Genomic DNA, 20,831 nt, shown 5'->3' with positions numbered 1-20,831 from the left:
AGAGAGAAAGAGAGAGAAAATTAGAGAGAGAACTAGAGAGAGAATTAGAGAGAACTAGAGAACTAGAGAGAGAGAACTAGAGAGAGAGAACTAGAGAACTAGAGAGAGAGAACTAGAGAGAGAACTAGAGAACTAGAGAGAGAACTAGAGAACTAGAGAGAGAGAACTAGAGAGAGAACTAGAGAACTAGAGAGAGAGAACTAGAGAACTAGAGAGAGAGAACTAGAGAGAGAGAACTAGAGAACTAGAGAGAGAGAACTAGAGAGAGAACTAGAGAGAGAGAACTAGAGAGAGAGAACTAGAGAGAGAACTAGAGAACTAGAGAGAGAACTAGAGAACTAGAGAGAGAGAACTAGAGAGAGAACTAGAGAACTAGAGAGAGAGAACTAGAGAACTAGAGAGAGAGAACTAGAGAGAGAGAACTAGAGAACTAGAGAGAGAGAACTAGAGAGAGAACTAGAGAGAGAGAACTAGAGAACTAGAGAGAGAGAACTAGAGAGAGAGAACTAGAGAACTAGAGAGAGAGAACTAGAGAGAGAACTAGAGAACTAGAGAGAGAACTAGAGAACTAGAGATAGAGAACTAGAGAGAGAACTAGAGAACTAGAGAGAGAGAACTAGAGAGAGAGAACTAGAGAACTAGAGAGAGAGAACTAGAGAGAGAACTAGAGAGAGAAAACTAGAGAGAGAGAACTAGAGAACTAGAGAGAGAGAATTAGAGAGAGAACTAGAGAACTAGAGAGAGAGAACTAGAGAACTAGAACAGAGAACTAGAGAGAGAACTAGAGAACTAGAGAGAGAGAACTAGAGAGAGATCTAGAGAGAGAACTAGAGAACTAGAGAGAGAACTAGAGAGAGAACTAGAGAACTAGAGAGAGAGAACTAGAGAACTAGAGAGAGAGAACTAGAGAGAGAACTAGAGAGATAGAGAGAGAGAATTAGAGAGAGAACTAGAGAGAGAATTAGAGAGAGAACTAGAGAACTAGAGAGAGAGAACTAGAGAGCCTTGTCATCTGTCACCAGGATACAAGATCTGCAGCAACATGCCAGACACAGTGTACTATGCAGCATAACATTATTTGCTGTGCCTTATTATGCATGAAATATATTTCCTCAGCACTACAGAGGACGGAAGAATAGAGACAGAAGGGAAAAAAAGTGAGAAGAGGCCTTTTTTTTCTCTAGATTTGTCGTCGTGTTCTCCTAATGAACGTGGAGTAATGGCATGCCACGGTGTCGTCAAAAGAGGAAGATAGGAGGATGAGAAAGCATGATGAGAAAATGTAGGCCTACATGAATATTCGGAGCGTATATTCGGGCGTGTGACATCTGAAATTATCCCCAAGGGATGCATTATCAAAGTGAACTTGCTTGTGACAGGGGAATCAGCGCTCGGATGTTTCCTCCATTTCCCGCGGGACTTCCAGCGTATTCTTCACCGGTCCTTTAGATCTCTACTAATGCCGCTGTAGAAAGGCTGCTGTGGATTTGGAGGGCCAAAGGAGAGAACGTACGTGTCTCTGTTGACATGGGCACAGCACGAAGGGGACTTGACGGGGCATTGTAGCTCATGGCTGATACCTTTCACATCACGGCGTCATTAAATCTTTCTCTGAAAACAGCCGACTCGATACAGTGCCACTGGTTGGGTTAAGGCTATTGGCAACCCTGCTATGCTTTAGTGCTGGGTCAAAAACATGATGCTATGGAAGGAAAAGAAGAAAACAAAATACATGTAGTCTCTGCTGGCTTTCGGCTGAAGCTAAACTATACAGGGTTGGGCCTAGTCGATACTTGGGATGGGAGGATGGGAGACCCAGATGGATGGTTCAACCCATATCCTCTACACTCCAACATTTCCCCAGGGTATGGTTGTAAACGTAAACTTGTTATCAAACCACTTACCTGGTGAAATCAAATTTCCGGTTTCGAAGCAATTCCTACAGACATGGTAGGCCGGTCTGTCTCTCTTGAAAGCACATACAGTGAGCTATTCCTAAAACAGAAAGGGAAAAAAACCTTTCTCCATCTCGAACAACTCCGTAGTAATTTAAGCAATATTTCCACCCATACGCTTCTTCACAGAGTCCCCTGTGTGTTCCTCTTCCTGTATGGAGAGGAAGATGTAGGGCATTGCTCGGTGCCGATCTCTGTTCAGTGAGCCGATTGGCTCCAGCTGGGATGTGCTACAGATAATAGCTGTATTCTCCCCATGGATCCCTGTGCTGAGTACAGGCAGAGAGACACGGGCTGACGGGAGGACCCACTGGACACCCAGGAGATCCAGGCACCCACCAGAGCATGACGAGACCAAGCCATGCAGAGAACAGGAGGATTGGGGAAAGAAGGGAGAGGATGAGGGGGTGGGGAGAGGGGAGAGGGGAGGTGGGGGCATACCTGTCAGACGGGACATGCATAGTTACCCCCTACTCTGCTGGGCAGGCCAGGGGTGAGGGGTGAGAGTGTAGGAGGCTGGCAGGGCAAGCATAAGACCCAGGAATTCTTTGTAGCAAGACCTGGCCAGAAAACTCTGGGCCATAGTTATAAGCTACGTGGTCAGGAAAGCATGTAGTCATGGTTGACGGTAGTAGTGGTGGGCGTTGGACGGATGGTCGAGGGATACTGACCAGGCATTTATCCCTGGAATCAGCTTCTGTGTGGGGAAACAGGCCCAGAACAAGAGCCAGGACACCCAGGAGATCCAGGATTATATGTGGCTCTGCTCTGCTCTGCTTCCCCCTCGTCCTCAATCCCTTGGCTGGGTCACGGCCAGCGACAGACAGCGGCAGCAGCATCTTAGCGAAGCGGTGGTTGTTTGGAACTGGGCCTGATCAGGCGACTGTGGAGATTACTACTGTACGGTGAGCGTCGCCCGCAGCTAAAAGCACAGGCCTGTGCCAACAAGGGCCGGGAGAAGACGCATGGCAGGTGGGAGCGGTTTGGATTGGCTGTGGGGAAATCCAATTTCCAGAGCGCACAAAAGGAGGAACGGTTCTCATCCTTTATTCTGGTAGGAGGTAGGTACTTATGGCAAAGACCCAGCTGAGTTTCTTAATTCCTACAGCCACAGTCTTGAACATGGTGCAGTTTATTACTCATGTGTTTATTAAGACTTGTAAAGGCAAGTTTGGCCTGAATGTCTCATTGTCGTCAACATGGTGGGATTTCTGTCAATCACTCAGCCGGTCCATTTCCATACTGTTTATTTCTTTCAACGTGCTCCCCGTCTTCTTTTTTCACCTGCAGCTCAGTGAAAACTACCTTCAGAAACGCTCCTCTGCTCTCTGGTTTGTATCCAGAAGGTTCCACAGGGAGACTCAATAACCAGGCATCAGAACAGTCGTCGGCGTCGGAGGCAACAAAAGCACAATGCGCATCATTACCATATCAATATCTGCCGCCGAAAACAAGTTGACTGCACGGGTCACTGCTTCAAGGGAGGCCCTTTCCCTTCATTGTTTGGCAACTGTACGCAGATGTACACTGTCCAATTCCCCAAAGTCATCGGCGCACCTGATAAACTTTGCTTAGAACAATGCTAACAAAGGGGTTTTGAACCCATGCCGCTCGCATTTCTTCCTCTGGACCATAGGCAACATGGCAGCGGTGCCGCGGGGAATGAGCAGCGGCCGGGGACTTCGATGAGAGAAATGCCATCATCTTTGTTTTTTTGTTATCTGTAAACAAACATGGAGGAAGAGTGTACATTATATGAGTTGTTTATTCAAGGCTTGGTATTTGAAATGTACTTCCTCTACTGGTAATACCTAGCTACAATAACAATAAGATAAAAGTGCTGTGTCTGTTTGATTTGGTTTTAGATTGAAATCCATAGGTCATAGGTCATGTGTTATAGTTCGGGCCCTGTGATTTTCCTGACCATCAAGAAAAACTCCTCACTGCCCTTACAATATTATTTAAGACCAAAGTGACACTAACGATTCTGTAGCCATCTCGAGTCAGCTGTACTAACATTACATCTGAGAATAGCAGTGATGTTCAACATGACATACAGAGACAAATTAACAAAGTGAATAACTTTGCATGTTTCCAAGTAAATGGCAGGCCCTCTATCATTACTGAGACCTGCATGTAAAATGCTGGGTCTTTAACCACATTTATGGTGTCAACTTCTCAGGTGAGAGTTATTTTACCTCAGAGGTTAGTGAGTCACTTACAGTATGGCTCTGTGCTACTGTCATGTTTCACAGGAAGACAGAGAAACGGAGAGAGAAAGAGAGAGGATGACAGGAAGAGAGACAGTACTGTAGGTCCGGCTGACATTTTGATTAATACAACCACAAATTTCTCCCCAGTTCCGAAATGTCTGCACAATATTTCTCAGTGGACGTTTGAGGTTATTAGGAAGGGGTTCTCAGTAAATCTTCAGGGATCAAAATGTATCTGAGCCAGATTACATATTACAGATACAGCGGTGGTTGACAGTGGTCCGACATCTATAAAACACACTGGAGCAAATGTTTAAGGCCAAGGTCATACTTCAAGGGAATATTTGCATTTATTGTAAGAATATACAGGCAAGCCTAAGTAAATATTTGATTTATTTTACCTTTATTAACAGGGAAGACATTTTGAGACCTAGGTCTGAGATAATTCAAAGTAGCCACCCTTTGCCTTGATGACAGCTTTGCACACTCTTGGCATTCTCTCAACCAGCTTCATGACGTAGTCACTTGGAATGCATTTCAATTAACAGGTGTGCCTTGTTAAAAGTTAATTTGTGGAATTTCTTTCCTTCTTATGGCGTATGGCAAGAACAGCTCAAATAAGCAAAGTGAAACGACAGTCCATCATTACTTTAAGACATGAAGGTCAGTCATTCTGGAAAATTTCAAGAACTTTGAACGTTTCTTCAAGTGCAGTCGCAAAACCATTAAGAGCTATAATGGAACTGGCTCTCATTAGGACCGCCATAGGAAACGAAGACCCGGAGTTATAGATGTGGGGAATTCATATAAACAGATGCCAGTAAATATAAACATGCCAATATAAACATCACAATATCAACATTTACAGATTCTTGGAGAGGTCACAGAAGAGGACCACAATTTAGCAGACCCCACCATGTAAACTGGATCTTTATTTTCATCTCTCTTCTTATCATGCAGTGTGAAATGATTCAGTGTTAAGTGACTGTGTTCACGTGTATTATCTACGGAGAAACAATTTACAGTCTATTAAAGCCCTGAATGGACTAATAAACCCACCGCTAGGAGAGATGGGAAATTCAAGCTAGGCCGGCTATCCAACCAGCTCTGCATTCCGAGACCCCCCTGTGCCTCAAATAGGCAATTATCTCGCATTTTATTTACTCATATTACCCGATCATTTTAATAACTTAACATGAACCAACACACAGTCCCTGAACAACATGCAAATAGAATTCCCTTAATAATCTCAACTGCATGGGAATCCAGCCCCAGTCTCATAAGTGACCCCAATAGCAGGTAAGTCAGAAAATAAAAGGGAAAATAACTTCCAGTTTGAATCAATGTTTTAAGTTACTTCCCCTGAATTTCTGCTTTGGCAATATGTAGGGTAATGTAGTTTATCCTAATAAAGCATTGCTTAATACATCCTCTAATTAGAGAAGCTAAATGCCCTACAAGCAACATATAGTATAGTGGACTGAGTGTTACCAAGGACAAACCAAAAAACTACACACACAACACTGACAGTCCAAAAGCAGCAGATAACAGTCCAAAAGCAGCAGATAACGCTCCTGAATCGTTTTCAGGGGCATGCTAGTGATTTAGCAGGGATGCCTGACAAGATTTAAATGTTACCGTAGCTGCTGGATCTCGGACGGAGGGATTTGGTGGCTTGGAGGTGACTAAAACATGATTTATGTATGAGGTGGTGCATTTATTCTCTCGCCTGGCAGGTGGCCCCGGCCAGGAAATCAAGCGTTGACACACCGCCGTGACACTTCCTGTTTACCAATAAGCCTCAGCTAGGGGCTTATTCGTCTCTCCCCTAATAGTGCAACTGTGGTGTGGCTGTTAGCTGCTATCTGCGGCTACTAGCTTTTGCCTGGGGGAGAAGAAGACCCCTGCTCTCCATAAATCTGACAGGGGCTTCTGGCTTGGAGGGCACCATCGTTTTACCCAGACGGAGGGAGGGAGGTGTTGCCATGCTTTCAACCTGTAGGAGATGCTGAGGAGTTGGCCGTTTCCGCAGCGTTTTTCTTGTTTTGACAGATGGGCAGTGTACTCACACTGTAGCCTAGAGTTTAGAACCCAAGCTGCTTACTGAGACAGTGAGAAGAGGAGGACAAGAGAGATGAGAACGACTGACAGTATATAGAGAGAGGCAGTGAGAGGAAGAGGTTGAGAAAGGGAGAGAAGGCGGTACCAGGGCAGAAATATTTTATTTTTATTTATTTCACCTTTATTTAACCGGGTAGGCAAGTTGAGAACAAGTTCTCATTTACAATTGCGACCTGGCCAAGATAAAGCAAGCAGTTTGACACATAAAACAACACCGAGTTACACATGGAGTAAAACAAACATACAGTCAATAATACAGTAGAAAAATAAGTCTATATACAATGTGATCAAATGATGTGAGATAAGGGAGGTAAAGGCAAAAAAGGCCATGGTGGCAAAGTAAATACAATATAGCAAGTAAAACACTGGAATGGTAGATTTGTAGTGGAAGAAAGTGCAAAGTAGAAATAGAAATAATGGGGTGCAAAGGAGCAAAATAAATAAATAAATACAGTAGGGGAAGAGGTAGTTGTTTAGGCTAAATTATAGATGGGCTATGTACAGGTGCAGTAATCTGTGAGCTGCTCTGACAGCTGGTGCTTAAAGCTAGTGAGGGAGATAAGTGTTTCCAGTTTTAGAGATTTTTGTAGTTCGTTCCAGTCATTGGCAGCAGAGAACTGGAAGGAGAGGCGGCGGAAGGAGGAATTGGCTTTGGGGGTGACCAGAGAGATATACCTGCTGGAGCGCATGCTACAGGTGGGTGCTGCTATGGTGACCAGCGAGCTGAGATAAAGGCGAACTTTACCTAGCAGGGTCTTGTAGATGACCTGGAGCCAGTGGGTTTGGCGACGAGTATGAAGCGAGGGCCAGCCAACGAGAGCATACAGGTCGCAGTGGTGGGTAGTATATGGGGCTTTGGTGACAAAACGGATGGCACTGTGACAGACTGAATCCAATTTATTGAGTAAGGTATTGGAGGCTATTTTGTAAATGACATTGCCGAAGTCGAGGATCGGTAGGATGGTCAGTTTTACGAGGGTATGTTTGGCAGCATGAGTGAAAGATGCTTTGTTGCGAAATAGGAAGCCATTTAACTTTGGATTGGAGATGTTTGATGTGAGTCTGGAAGGAGAGTTTACAGTCTAACCAGACACCTAGGTATTTGTAGTTGACCACATATTCTAAGTCAGAACCATCCAGAGTAGTGATGCTGGACGGGCGGGCAGGTGTAGGCAGCGATCGGTTGAAGAGCATGCATTTAGTTTTACTTGCAATTAAGAGCAGTTGGAGGCCATGGAAGGAGAGTTATATGGCATTGAAGCTCGTCTGGAGGGTAGTTAACACAGTGTCCAAAGAAGGGCCAGAAGTATACAGAATGGTGTCGTCTGCGTAGAGGTGGATCAGAGACTCACCAGCAGCAAGAATATAGAGGAATAAAGGATGGAGAAACAGAGAAGAGATAAAAAGAGAAGGACAGAAAGAATAAGTGAGAAAGAGAGAGAGGAAGGGAGATAAGAAAAGAGAGCACTACCAATAATATAAGTGAGAGGGACAGAAGGAAGAGTGTAAGAAAGAGAGAGCCGAGAACAAGCAAGAGAGAGAGAAGTAGCGGGGATGAAAGAGAGGACGAGGCTGGGAACAAGTAAGAGAGAGAAGTGAAAAGAGAGTGATGGAGATAGAGAAAGAGAAAGAGTCAGGCAAGATAGAGAAAGAGGGAGGGTGATAAAGAGAGAGAGAGGCTGAGAACAAGAAAGAGAGAAAGAGAAACTGAGAGGATAAAAGCGGCCAATCAGAGGGACAGCCCGTGGCGTGGCGTTGGTGCAGCAAAAGAGATTCCTACGACGGGTTTGTCTTCTCCGCTGAGGGAGAGGCAGGATCAAACCGCCCAACACTCGCCGGGCCGTGTTTCAGAGAGGAGCCTTCAAGAGGAGACTTAACTCCCCCAAATGACAGAAGAGAGAGGCGTCGACGGCGCCAAGTGTTTCCTCAGAACATGGGAAGACTGAATCACCAGTGGGCCGTGTCTCGGTATTATAAAGTGGCTTCCTCTCATCATTTATTATATTCATTCTGACCCCATTGTTCCCTTAGAACTGCATGGGGAGCCTGCAGCGGCTGCGTCTCAATGGTCTAAATGAGTTCCTCTCCTAACCTCCTCTGTTGTACATCTATGCTGATCTGAAAACAGCACATGACTGATAGGTGTCTATCTATCATGTTACTTTCACCTATCCTGTGTGTTCAGATCAGTGTAAAGTGTTGAGACTTGTTGGCTGCATCTCAATAGTCTGACATGGCTTCCTCTCCTTGTCTCCTTGTCCTTTGTCTAAAATACAAAGATAGGTAAGGGAGGAGTAAGGGTTGCTTTCACCTGTCCTGCGTTCTCAGATGAGAACATATGTGTGTACTCAAGGAAAGGAGACTACAGATGTAGGATCTTAATTTGAGGCAGTTTGTTACAGCAGGAAATTAATCCTGCAGCAACTAGAAATGTGAATTATGTGGATTATAATTAATAGACATTTTGGTAAGGGTTGATACATTTTTCTTAAGGGAAAATCAAGTCTGACATTTGAAAGTGTAAATACAAACTTCAGAAGCCTTTTTAAACCGCAAATACACTACAAGTAAAATACACTGCTCAAACAAACACAATGTAACTCCAAGTCAATCACACTTCTGTGAAATCAAACTGTCCACTTAGGAAGCAACACTGATTGACAGGTGGAAATTATAGGCAATTAGCAAGACACCCCCAATAAAGGAGTGGTTCTGCAGGTGGGGACCACAGACAACTTCTCAGTTCCTATGCTTCCTGGCTGATGTTTTGGTCACTTTTGAATGCTGGTGGTGCTTTCACTCTAGTGGTAGCATGAGACGGAGTCTACAACCCACACAAGTGGCTCAGGTAGTGCAGCTCATCCAGGATGGCACATCAATGCGAGCTGTGGCAAGAAGGTTTGCTGTGTCTGTCAGCGTAGTGTCCAGAGCATGGAGGCGCTACCAGGAGACAGCCCAGTACATCAGGAGACGTGGAGGAGGCCGTAGGAGGGCAACAACCCAGCAGCAGGACCGCTACCTCCGCCTTTGTGCAAGGAGGAGCAGGAGAAGCACTGCCAGAGCCCTGCAAAATGACCTCCAGCAGGCCACAAATGTGCATGTGTCTGCTCAAACGGTCAGAAACAGACTCCATGAGGGTGGTATGAGGGCCCGACGTCCACAGGTGGGGGTTGTGCTTACAGCCCAACACCGTGCAGGACGTTTGGCATTTGCCAGAGAACACCAAGATTGGCAAATTCGCCACTGGCGCCCTGTGCTCTTCACAGATGAAAGCAGGTTCACACTGAGCACGTGACAGATGTGACAGAGTCTGGAGACGCCGTGGAGAACGTTCTGCTGCCTGCAACATCCTCCAGCATGACCGGTTTGGCGGTGGGTCAGTCATGGTGTGGGGTGGCATTTCTTTGGGGGGCCGCACAGCCCTCCATGTGCTCGCCAGAGGTAGCCTGACTGCCATTAGGTACCGAGATGAGATCCTCAGACCCCTTGTGAGACCATATGCTGGTGCGGTTGGCCCTGGGTTCCTCCTAATGCAAGACAATGCTAGACCTCATGTGGCTGGAGTGTGTCAGCAGTTCCTGCAAGAGGAAGGCATTGATGCTATGGACTGGCCCGCCCGTTACCCAGACCTGAATCCAATTGAGCACATCTGGGACATCATGTCTCGCTCCATCCACCAACGCCACGTTGCACCACAGACTGTCCAGGAGTTGGCGGATGCTTTAGTCCAGGTCTGGGAGGAGATCCCTCAGGAGACCATCCGCCACCTCATCAGAAGCATGCCTAGGCGTTGTAGGGAGGTCATACAGGCACGTGGAGGCCACACACACCACTGAGCCTCATTTTGACTTGTTTTAAGGACGTTACATCAAAGTTGGATCAGCCTGTAGTGTGGTTTTCCAATTTAATTTTGAGTGTGACTCCAAATCCAGACCTCCATGGGTTGATAAATTGGATTTCCATTGATTATTTTTGTGTGATTTTGTCAGCACATTCAACTATGTAAAGAAAAAAGTATTTAATAAGATGATTTCTTTCATTCAGATCTAGGATGTGTTGTTTAAGTGTTCCCTTTATTTTTTTGAGCAGTATATTTCCTGCATTACAGGAAAGTTGTCCTGCAACAGGGTGATCAAATTAAGATCCTATATCTGTAGGAGAGGAGGCCATTTTAGACTATAGAAATGAATGGCTAGTATGTTTACCTGCCTTCCTCTCTCTAAGTCCGAGGGGAGTTCTGAATCACCAAACAGTTCTATATGGTTCCTTCTCCACTCTATTAGTCACCTCCGATGTTTTGATATTCACGTAATCCTCCTTCCCTGCACTTAATTAAACACGATTCTGTCTCCAAGGCTCTGGCTTATATATATCACCTGGGGAGAGAGCAGCGTAGGCTGAAACATTCATCTAGAAACTTTTCTTTCTGTTCTCCATCAGAACCTTGATGGATCGTTGAATGAATGTTGCTGCTCCGGCGTAACAGCAAGTGGTGGTTGGGAGTGGTGATTGAATGTCTGACGGAGGCCGTCGCAGCGGAGAACAATGATAGCGAAACAAACGGTGAGCATTCACAGATTTGCTGATGCGTGCACGTCCTCGCACCCCATTTCTCTCTTTTAACTACGCAACGTAAAATGAAGATTTATTTGGCGTGGGTTTCTGCCGATGCGAGGGAAGCGTAGAAGGTGTGTATTCCAAAGGGATGATAAAAGAGTGTGAGTTATGTTTGTATGTGTGTGAGAGAGGGATAGTTGATCTAGCTGTCAGGGGTGTGTGTGTGTGTGTGTGTGTGTGTGTGTGTGTGTGTGTGTGTGTGTGTGTGTGTGTGTGTGTGTGTGTGTGGCGCGTGTGTGTTTGCATGTGTGTGATGGTCATGTGTGTGATGGTCATGTGTGTGATGGTCGTATGAGAGAGTGTAAAAGATAAATGTAGCATTTGTGTGTATACAGTAGGCCTATGTGTGTGTCTTGTGGAGGCTGTTTTAATTTTACTGAGCGAAGGCTGGACAGATAACTTGATTATTTAGTAAAGTTGGCTGTGATCCTAGCGAGGCCGGCAAGGCTTTCTGGACCTCTGACAGAATCAATAGATCAGAAGTACAAACCCGTGCAGACTGAGCTCCTCACACACCTCCCCCCGCGTGGGTCCGCTAGCTGTTTGGAAACCCATACAGCGGCTCTCGGAATGAGACTTTTGCAATCTCCTAACGGGATACACACACACACAATCTGATTACACACACTTAAAACATGCACACCTTTGTACATACACACACACACATACACACACACACATTTACAATCTGATTACACACACTGAAACAAACACATTCACTGACACACACACACACCAATTCTCCCATACACTTCCATTGCCTTCCACCATGTTGATCCCCAGCCCGGTGGGAGAGCTGACTTTCTTGAGCCCTCCATTTTCGGAGTATTAGCTACGTCCCAGCAGGGCCCTGTTCATACAGTGAGCCGGAGAGATCCACTTTATTTACTGACTTCAACAGAGAGACTCTGGGAGACAAATCACTCACTACATTCTTGGACTGGCGCGGTGCACAGAGGTGTTACACATGATGCGGCGCATCCAAATTAAGAGGCTTCTGTTTCCACTGACAAGATGTATAAACAGAGAGAAACAGAGAGAGAGAAACAGAGAAAGAGAGACAGAGAAAGAGAGAAAAAGTGATCTTGGGACATGCAACCTTCATACTCTTCCCCCTATATTTTGCAATGATACCCAACGTTGCGCCAATCATCTTTTATGCAAATTGTTTGAGTGCTGGAAGGCAGCCTTATACATATGCATGTTGGAGGGGAACTAAGGCACCTGTCAGTGGGCAGGTGGAGGTTTTAAGTGGAGCATATGCAGGAAGGTGATGCATGATTATGCATGGATAGATGAGGCATTTTGCAAGAGCTCAGAGAAAAACACTTGTAATGAGACAGTCCAATTCTGAAGGGTAATGAGAGTTGAGTGAGGAGAGGTGTGTGTGTGTGTATCCCTACATCTACGTGTGTGTGCCACAGACAGTGAGCGTGGGTAACAGGCGGAGGTCCGTCAGACTAGCGGTCAGACAGCGGTCAGGCCTGCCAGAGCAGAGACTTCTGCCCCGGTCACCCCAGCAGGGGGCTTTGTACCCCTTCAGTACCCCGTCAGCACCGTGACAGAGGAAACGTGTCATGACAGGGGCGCCAGGCTGACTCTCTCCACCTTGTCACCCACGTCACCCTCCCCGTCACATGTCACTTCCAGGCTTGAAGGACCGCACACTGCCTGGTTTTTGCATCCTGGTTTTTACTGCCTGGTTTTTGCCCATGATTGACTGTCACCCTAAGTCAGAGCCAAAACACTATCATCATTCAAACAGTGTTGACAATAATTTCTGTTGTAGAAGGCTTAGAAACACTAGCCTGGTCCCAGATCAGTTTAAGCTGTCTCACGTGACAGTGACCATAGGAGTTGGCACGGCAACACAAACACAGCTGATACCAGGCTATAGAAACACTGAAGTACAGGATGTAGACATTTGAGATGAGATCATGTGACTGCCATGCGAGAGCTTGGGACTATGAGGTACTATCTGCATTTGTGTCAAAATGTTGTTATTTACATAGCCTTGTTCTGTTCAATGTTCTCTACGTATATAGTATTTGGAATAACCCAATTCATGTTGTTAAGTTCAAAATAATACAATATAAAAGTTGCTGACACCATTCACACCAATGAGGGTTTGGAACTTTAAAGCCAATTATCTCAGAATCCTCTTTTTGCAGAAATAGTCCCAGACTCTCTCTCTCATTTCTCCCTGGACATTAACTGATCACTTAGTGTCATTGATTAATTGGCCAGACACATTACTCACATGGTTACCCTGTGTATAACTCTACGCCTGTATTCATTATGGGTATCAGAGTTGGAGTGCTGTTCTAGGATCAGTTTGGCCTTTAGATCATAATGAATACATTTACAAATACACTGAGGGACCTGATTCTAGATCAGCACCCCTACTTTGAGATGTTTTTAGAATATGGGTCCTGCAAAACAAGGCAAGGATCAGAACCGGAATATACCGCAGACCTGGAGAAACGCAAGTACATCACTGTTCTGCTGGGGGAGAGAGAGAGAGCAGAGGAGGTCCTTGGTATTAATGCTGTAGGGAGTTCTAGAGAGCAGAGGAGGCCCTTGGTATTAATGCTGGGGGAGAGAGAGAGCAGAGGAGGTCCTTGGTATTAATGCTGGGGGAGAGAGAGAGCAGAGGAGGTCCTTGGTATTAATGCTGGGGGAGTTCTAGAGAGCAGAGGAGGCCCTTGGTATTAATGCTGGGGGAGAGAGAGAGCAGAGGAGGCCCTTGGTATTAATGCTGGGGGAGAGAGAGAGCAGAGGAGGTCCTTGGTATTAATTCTGGAGGAGTTCTAGAGAGCAGAGGAGGCCCTTGGTATTAATGCTGGGAGAGAGAGAGAGCAGAGGAGGCCCTTGGTATTAATTCTGGGGGAGAGAGAGAGAGCAGAGGAGGCCCTTGGTATTAATGCTGGGGGAGAGAGAGAGAGCAGAGGAGGCCCTTGGTATTAATGCTGGGGGAGAGAGAGAGAGCAGAGGAGGTCCTTGGTATTAATGCTGGGGGAGTTCTAGAGAGCAGAGGAGGCCCTTGGTATTAATGCTGGAGGAGAGAGAGAGAGCAGAGGAGGCCCTTGGTATTAATGCTGGAGGAGAGAGAGAGAGCAGAGGAGGCCCTTGGTATTAATGCTGGGAGAGAGAGAGAGCAGAGGAGGCCCTTGGTATTAATGCTGTAGGGAGTTCTAGAGAGCAGAGGAGGCCCTTGGTATTAATGCTGGGGGAGAGAGAGAGCAGAGGAGGCCCTTGGTATTAATTCTGGGGGAGAGAGAGAGAGCAGAGGAGGCCCTTGGTATTAATGCTGGGGTAGTTCTAGAGAGCAGAGGAGGCCCTTGGTATTATTGCTGGGGGAGAGAGAGAGCAGAGGAGGTCCTTGGTATTAATGCTGGGGGAGAGAGAGAGCAGAGGAGGCCCTTGGTATTAATTCTGGGGGAGAGAGAGAGCAGAGGAGGTCCTTGGTATTAATGCTGGGGTAGTTCTTGAGAGCAGAGGAGGCCCTTGGTATTAATGCTGGGGGAGAGAGAGAGAGCAGAGGAGGCCCTTGGTATTAATGCTGGGGGAGAGAGAGAGAGCAGAGGAGGCCCTTGGTATTAATGCTGGGGGAGAGAGAGAGAGCAGAGGAGGCCCTTGGTATTAATGCTGGGGGAGAGAGAGAGAGCAGAGGAGGCCCTTGGTATTAACGCTGGGGGAGAGAGAGAGAGCAGAGGAGGTCCTTGGTATTAATGCTGGGGGAGAGAGAGAGAGCAGAGGAGGTCCTTGGTATTAATGCTGGGGGAGAGAGAGAGAGCAGAGGAGGCCCTTGGTATTAATGCTGGGGGAGAGAGAGAGAGCAGAGGAGGCCCTTGGTATTAATGCTGGGGGAGAGAGAGAGAGCAGAGGAGGTCCTTGGTATTAATGCTGGGGGAGAGAGAGAGAGCAGAGGAAGCCCTTGGTATTAATGCTGGGGGAGAGAGAGAGCAGAGGAGGTCCTTGGTATTAATGCTGGGAGAGAGAGAGAGCAGAGGAGGCCCTTGGTATTAATGCTGGGGGAGAGAGAGAGCAGAGGAGGCCCTTGGTATTAATGCTGGGGGAGAGAGAGAGCAGAGGAGGTCCTTGGTATTAATGCTGGGGTAGTTCTAGAGAGCAGAGGAGGCCCTTGGTATTAATGCTGGAGGAGAGAGAGAGCAGAGGAGGCCCTTGGTATTAATGCTGGGGGAGAGAGAGAGCAGAGGAGGCCCTTGGTATTAATGCTGGGGGAGAGAGAGAGAGCAGAGGAGGCCCTTGGTATTAATGCTGGGGGAGAGAGAGAGAGCAGAGGAGGCCCTTGGTATTAACGCTGGGGGAGAGAGAGAGAGCAGAGGAGGTCCTTGGTATTAATGCTGGGGGAGAGAGAGAGCAGAGGAAGCCCTTGGTATTAATGCTGGGGGAGAGAGAGAGAGCAGAGGAGGCCCTTGGTATTAATGCTGGGGGAGAGAGAGAGAGCAGAGGAGGCCCTTGGTATTAATGCTGGGGGAGAGAGAGAGAGCAGAGGAGGTCCTTGGTATTAATGCTGGGGGAGAGAGAGAGAGCAGAGGAAGCCCTTGGTATTAATGCTGGGGGAGAGAGAGAGCAGAGGAGGTCCTTGGTATTAATGCTGGGAGAGAGAGAGAGCAGAGGAGGCCCTTGGTATTAATGCTGGGGTAGTTCTAGAGAGCAGAGGAGGCCCTTGGTATTAATGCTGGGGGAGAGAGAGAGCAGAGGAGGTCCTTGGTATTAATGCTGGGGGAGAGAGAGAGCAGAGGAGGCCCTTGGTATTAATGCTGGGGGAGAGAGAGAGCAGAGGAGGTCCTTGGTATTAATGCTGGAGGAGTTCTAGAGAGCAGAGGAGGCTCTTGGTATTAATGCTGGGGGAGAGAGAGAGCAGAGGAGGCCCTTGGTATTAATGCTGGGGGAGAGAGAGAGCAGAGGAGGTCCTTGGTATTAATGCTGGAGGAGTTCTAGAGAGCAGAGGAGGCCCTTGGTATTAATGCTGGAGGAGTTCTAGAGAGCAGAGGAGGCCCTTGGTATTAATGCTGGGAGAGAGAGAGAGAGCAGAGGAGGCCCTTGGTATTAATGCTGGGGGAGAGAGAGAGAGCAGAGGAGGCCCTTGGTATTAATGCTGGGGGAGTTCTAGAGAGCAGAGGAGGCCCTTGGTATTAATTCTGGGGGAGAGAGAGAGCAGAGGAGGCCCTTGGTATTAATGCTGGAGGAGAGAGAGAGAGCAGAGGAGGTCCTTGGTATTAATGCTGGAGGAGAGAGAGAGAGCAGAGGAGGTCCTTGGTATTAATGCTGGGGAGAGAGAGAGAGCAGAGGAGGCCCTTGGTATTAATGCTGGGGGAGAGAGAGAGCAGTGGAGGCCCTTGGTATTAATGCTGTAGGGAGTTCTAGAGAGCAGAGGAGGCCCTTGGTATTAATGCTGGGGGAGAGAGAGAGCAGAGGAGGCCCTTGGTATTAATGCTGGGGGAGAGAGAGAGAGCAGAGGAGGCCCTTGGTATTAATGCTGGAGGAGAGAGAGAGAGCAGAGGAGGCCCTTGGTATTAATGCTTTGGGGAGTTCTAGAGAGCAGAGGAGGCCCTTGGTATTAATGCTGGGGGAGAGAGAGAGCAGAGGAGGTCCTTGGTATTAATGCTGGGGGAGAGAGAGAGCAGAGGAGGCCCTTGGTATTAATGCTGGGGGAGAGAGAGAGCAGAGGAGGTCCTTGGTATTAATGCTGGGGGAGAAAGAGAGCAGAGGAGGTCCTTGGTATTAATGCTGGGATAGTTCTAGAGAGCAGAGGAGGCCCTTGGTATTAATGCTGGGGGAGAGAGAGAGAGCAGAGGAGGCCCGTGGTATTAATGCTGGGGTAGAGAGAGAGAGCAGAGGAGGCCCTTGGTATTAATGCTGGGGGAGAGAGAGAGAGCAGAGGAGGCCCTTGGTATTAATGCTGTAGGGAGTTCTAGACAGCAGAGGAGGACCTTGGTATTAATGCTGGAGGAGAGAGAGAGAGCAGAGGAGGCCCTTGGTATTAATGCTGGGGGAGAGAGAGAGAGCAGAGGAGGCCCTTGGTATTAATGCTGGAGGAGAGAGAGAGCAGAGGAGGCCCTTGGTATTAATGCTGGGGTAGTTCTAGAGAGCAGTGGAGGCCCTTGGTATTAATGCTGGGGGAGAGAGAGAGAGCAGAGGAGGTCCTTGGTATTAATGCTTTGGGGAGTTCTAGAGAGCAGAGGAGGCCCTTGGTATTAATGCTGGGGGAGAGAGAGAGAGCAGAGGAGGTCCTTGGTATTAATGCTGGAGGAGAGAGAGAGAGCAGAGGAGGCCCTTGGTATTAATGCTGGAGGAGAGAGAGAGAGCAGAGGAGGCCCTTGGTATTAATGCTGGGGGAGAGAGATAGAGCAGAGGAGGTCCTTGGTATTAATGCTGGGGGAGAGAGAGAGAGCAGAGGAAGCCCTTGGTATTAATGCTGGGGGAGAGAGAGAGCAGAGGAGGTCCTTGGTATTAATGCTGGGAGAGAGAGAGAGCAGAGGAGGCCCTTGGTATTAATGCTGGGGTAGTTCTAGAGAGCAGAGGAGGCCCTTGGTATTAATGCTGGGGGAGAGAGAGAGCAGAGGAGGTCCTTGGTATTAATGCTGGGGGAGAGAGAGAGCAGAGGAGGTCCTTGGTATTAATGCTGGGGGAGTTCTAGAGAGCAGAGGAGGCCCTTGGTATTAATGCTGGGGAAGAGAGAGAGCAGAGGAGGCCCTTGGTATTAATGCTGGGGGAGAGAGAGAGCAGAGGAGGTCCTTGGTATTAATGCTGGAGGAGTTCTAGAGAGCAGAGGAGGCCCTTGGTATTAATGCTGGAGGAGTTCTAGAGAGCAGAGGAGGCCCTTGGTATTAATGCTGGGAGAGAGAGAGAGAGCAGAGGAGGCCCTTGGTATTAATGCTGGGGGAGAGAGAGAGAGCAGAGGAGGCCCTTGGTATTAATGCTGGGGGAGTTATAGAGAGCAGAGGAGGCCCTTGGTATTAATGCTGGGGGAGAGAGAGAGCAGAGGAGGCCCTTGGTATTAATGCTGGAGGAGAGAGAGAGAGCAGAGGAGGTCCTTGGTATTAATGCTGGAGGAGAGAGAGAGAGCAGAGGAGGTCCTTGGTATTAATGCTGGGAGAGGGAGAGAGCAGAGGAGGCCCTTGGTATTAATGCTGGGGGAGTTCTAGAGAGCAGAGGAGGCCCTTGGTATTAATGCTGGGGGAGAGAGAGAGCAGAGGAGGCCCTTGGTATTAATGCTGGGGGAGAGAGAGAGAGCAGAGGAGGCCCTTGGTATTAATGCTGGAGGAGAGAGAGAGAGCAGAGGAGGCCCTTGGTATTAATGCTGGAGGAGAGAGAGAGAGCAGAGGAGGCCCTTGGTATTAATGCTGGAGGAGAGAGAGAGAGCAGAGGAGGCCCTTGGTATTAATTCTGGGGGAGAGAGAGAGTCTGGGGGAGAGAGAGAGCAGAGGAGGTCCTTGGTATTAATGCTGGGGGAGAAAGAGAGCAGAGGAGGCCCTTGGTATTATTGCAGGGGGAGAGAGAGAGAGCAGAGGAGGCCCTTGGTATTAATGCTGGGGGAGAGAGAGAGAGCAGAGGAGGCCCTTGGTATTAATGCTGGGGGAGAGAGAGAGAGCAGAGGAAGCCCTTGGTATTAATGCTGTAGGGAGTTCTAGAGAGCAGAGGAGGCCATTGGTATTAATGCTGGAGGAGAGAGAGAGAGCAGAGGAGGCCCTTGGTATTAATGCTGGGGGAGAGAGAGAGAGCAGAGGAGGCCCTTGGTATTAATGCTGGAGGAGAGAGAGAGCAGAGGAGGCCCTTGGTATTAATGCTGGGGTAGTTCTAGAGAGCAGAGGAGGCCCTTGGTATTAATGCTGGGGGAGAGAGAGAGAGCAGAGGAGGTCCTTGGTATTAATGCTTTGGTGAGTTCTATAGAGCAGAGGAGGCCCTTGGTATTAATGCTGGGGGAGAGAGAGAGAGCAGAGGAGGTCCTTGGTATTAATGCTGGAGGAGAGAGAGAGAGCAGAGGAGGCCCTTGGTATTAATGCTGGAGGAGAGAGAGAGAGCAGAGGAGGCCCTTGGTATTAATGCTGGAGGAGAGAGAGAGAGCAGAGGAGGCCCTTGGTATTAATGCTGAAGGAGAGAGAGAGAGCAGAGGAGGCCCTTGGTATTAATGCTGGAGGAGAGAGAGAGAGCAGAGGAGGCCCTTGGTATTAATGCTGGGGGAGAGAGAGAGCAGAGGAGGCCCTTGGTATTAATGCTTTGGGGAATTCTAGAGAGCAGTGGAGGCCCTTGGTATTAATGCTGTAGGGAGTTCTAGAGAGCAGAGGAGGCCCTTGGTATTAATGCTTTGGGAGAGAGAGAGCAGAGGAGGTCCTTGGTATTAATTCTGGGGGAGAGAGAGAGAGCAGAGGAGGCCCTTGGTATTAATGCTGGGGGAGAGAGAGAGAGCAGAGGAGGCCCTTGGTATTAATGCTGGGGGAGAGAGAGAGAGCAGAGGAGGCCCTTGGTATTAATGCTGGGGGAGAGAGAGAGCAGAGGAGGCCCTTGGTATTAATGCTGGGGGAGAGAGAGAGAGCAGAGGAGGTCCTTGGTATTAATGCTGGGGGAGAGAGAGAGACCAGAGGAGGCCCTTGGTATTAATGCTGGGGGAGAGAGAGAGAGCAGAGGAGGCCCTTGGTATTAATGCTGGGGGAGAGAGAGAGAGCAGAGGAGGTCCTTGGTATTAATGCTTTGGGGAGTTCTAGAGAGCAGAGGAGGCCCTTGGTATTAATGCTGGGGGAGAGAGAGAGAGCAGAGGAGGTCCTTGGTATTAATGCTGGAGGAGAGAGAGAGAGCAGAGGAGGCCCTTGGTATTAATGCTGGAGGAGAGAGAGAGAGCAGAGGAGGCCCTTGGTATTAATGCTGGAGGAGAGAGAGAGAGCAGAGGAGGCCCTTGGTATTAATGCTGGAGGAGAGAGAGAGAGCAGAGGAGGCCCTTGGTATTAATGCTGGAGGAGAGAGAGAGAGCAGAGGAGGCCCTTGGTATTAATGCTGGGGGAGAGAGAGAGCAGAGGAGGCCCTTGGTATTAATGCTTTGGGGAATTCTAGAGAGCAGTGGAGGCCCTTGGTATTAATGCTGTAGGGAGTTCTAGAGAGCAGAGGAGGCCCTTGGTATTAATGCTTTGGGAGAGAGAGAGCAGAGGAGGTCCTTGGTATTAATTCTGGGGGAGAGAGAGAGAGCAGAGGAGGCCCTTGGTATTAATGCTGGGGGAGAGAGAGAGAGCAGAGGAGGCCCTTGGTATTAATGCTGGGGGAGAGAGAGAGAGCAGAGGAGGCCCTTGGTATTAATGCTGGGGGAGAGAGAGAGAGCAGAGGAGGCCCTTGGTATTAATGCTGGGGGAGAGAGAGAGAGCAGAGGAGGCCCTTGGTATTAATGCTGGGGGAGAGAGAGAGAGCAGAGGAGGTCCTTGGTATTAATGCTGGCGGAGAGAGAGAGAGCAGAGGAAGCCCTTGGTATTAATGCTGGGGAAGAGAGAGAGCAGAGGAGGTCCTTGGTATTAATGCTGGGGTAGTTCTAGAGAGCAGAGGAGGCCCTTGGTATTAATGCTGGGGTAGTTCTAGAGAGCAGAGGAGGCCCTTGGTATTAATGCTGGGGGAGAGAGAGAGCAGAGGAGGTCCTTGGTATTAATGCTGGGGGAGTTCTAGAGAGCAGAGGAGGCCCTTGGTATTAATGCTGGGGGAGAGAGAGAGCAGAGGAGGTCCTTGGTATTAATGCTGGGGGAGAGAGAGAGCAGAGGAGGTCCTTGGTATTAATGCTGGGGGAGTTCTAGAGAGCAGAGGAGGCCCTTGGTATTAATGCTGGGGGAGAGAGAGAGCAGAGGAGGCCCTTGGTATTAATGCTGGGGGAGAGAGAGAGCAGAGGAGGTCCTTGGTATTAATGCTGGAGGAGTTCTAGAGA

The sequence above is a fragment of the Salmo salar genome, chromosome 17 (assembly GCF_965601325.2).
Source record: "Salmo salar chromosome 17, fSalSal1, whole genome shotgun sequence".
Lineage (NCBI taxonomy): Eukaryota > Metazoa > Chordata > Actinopteri > Salmoniformes > Salmonidae > Salmo > Salmo salar.
The sequence above is the reverse complement of the archived record's forward strand: the minus strand, read 5'-3'. Positions refer to the sequence as shown.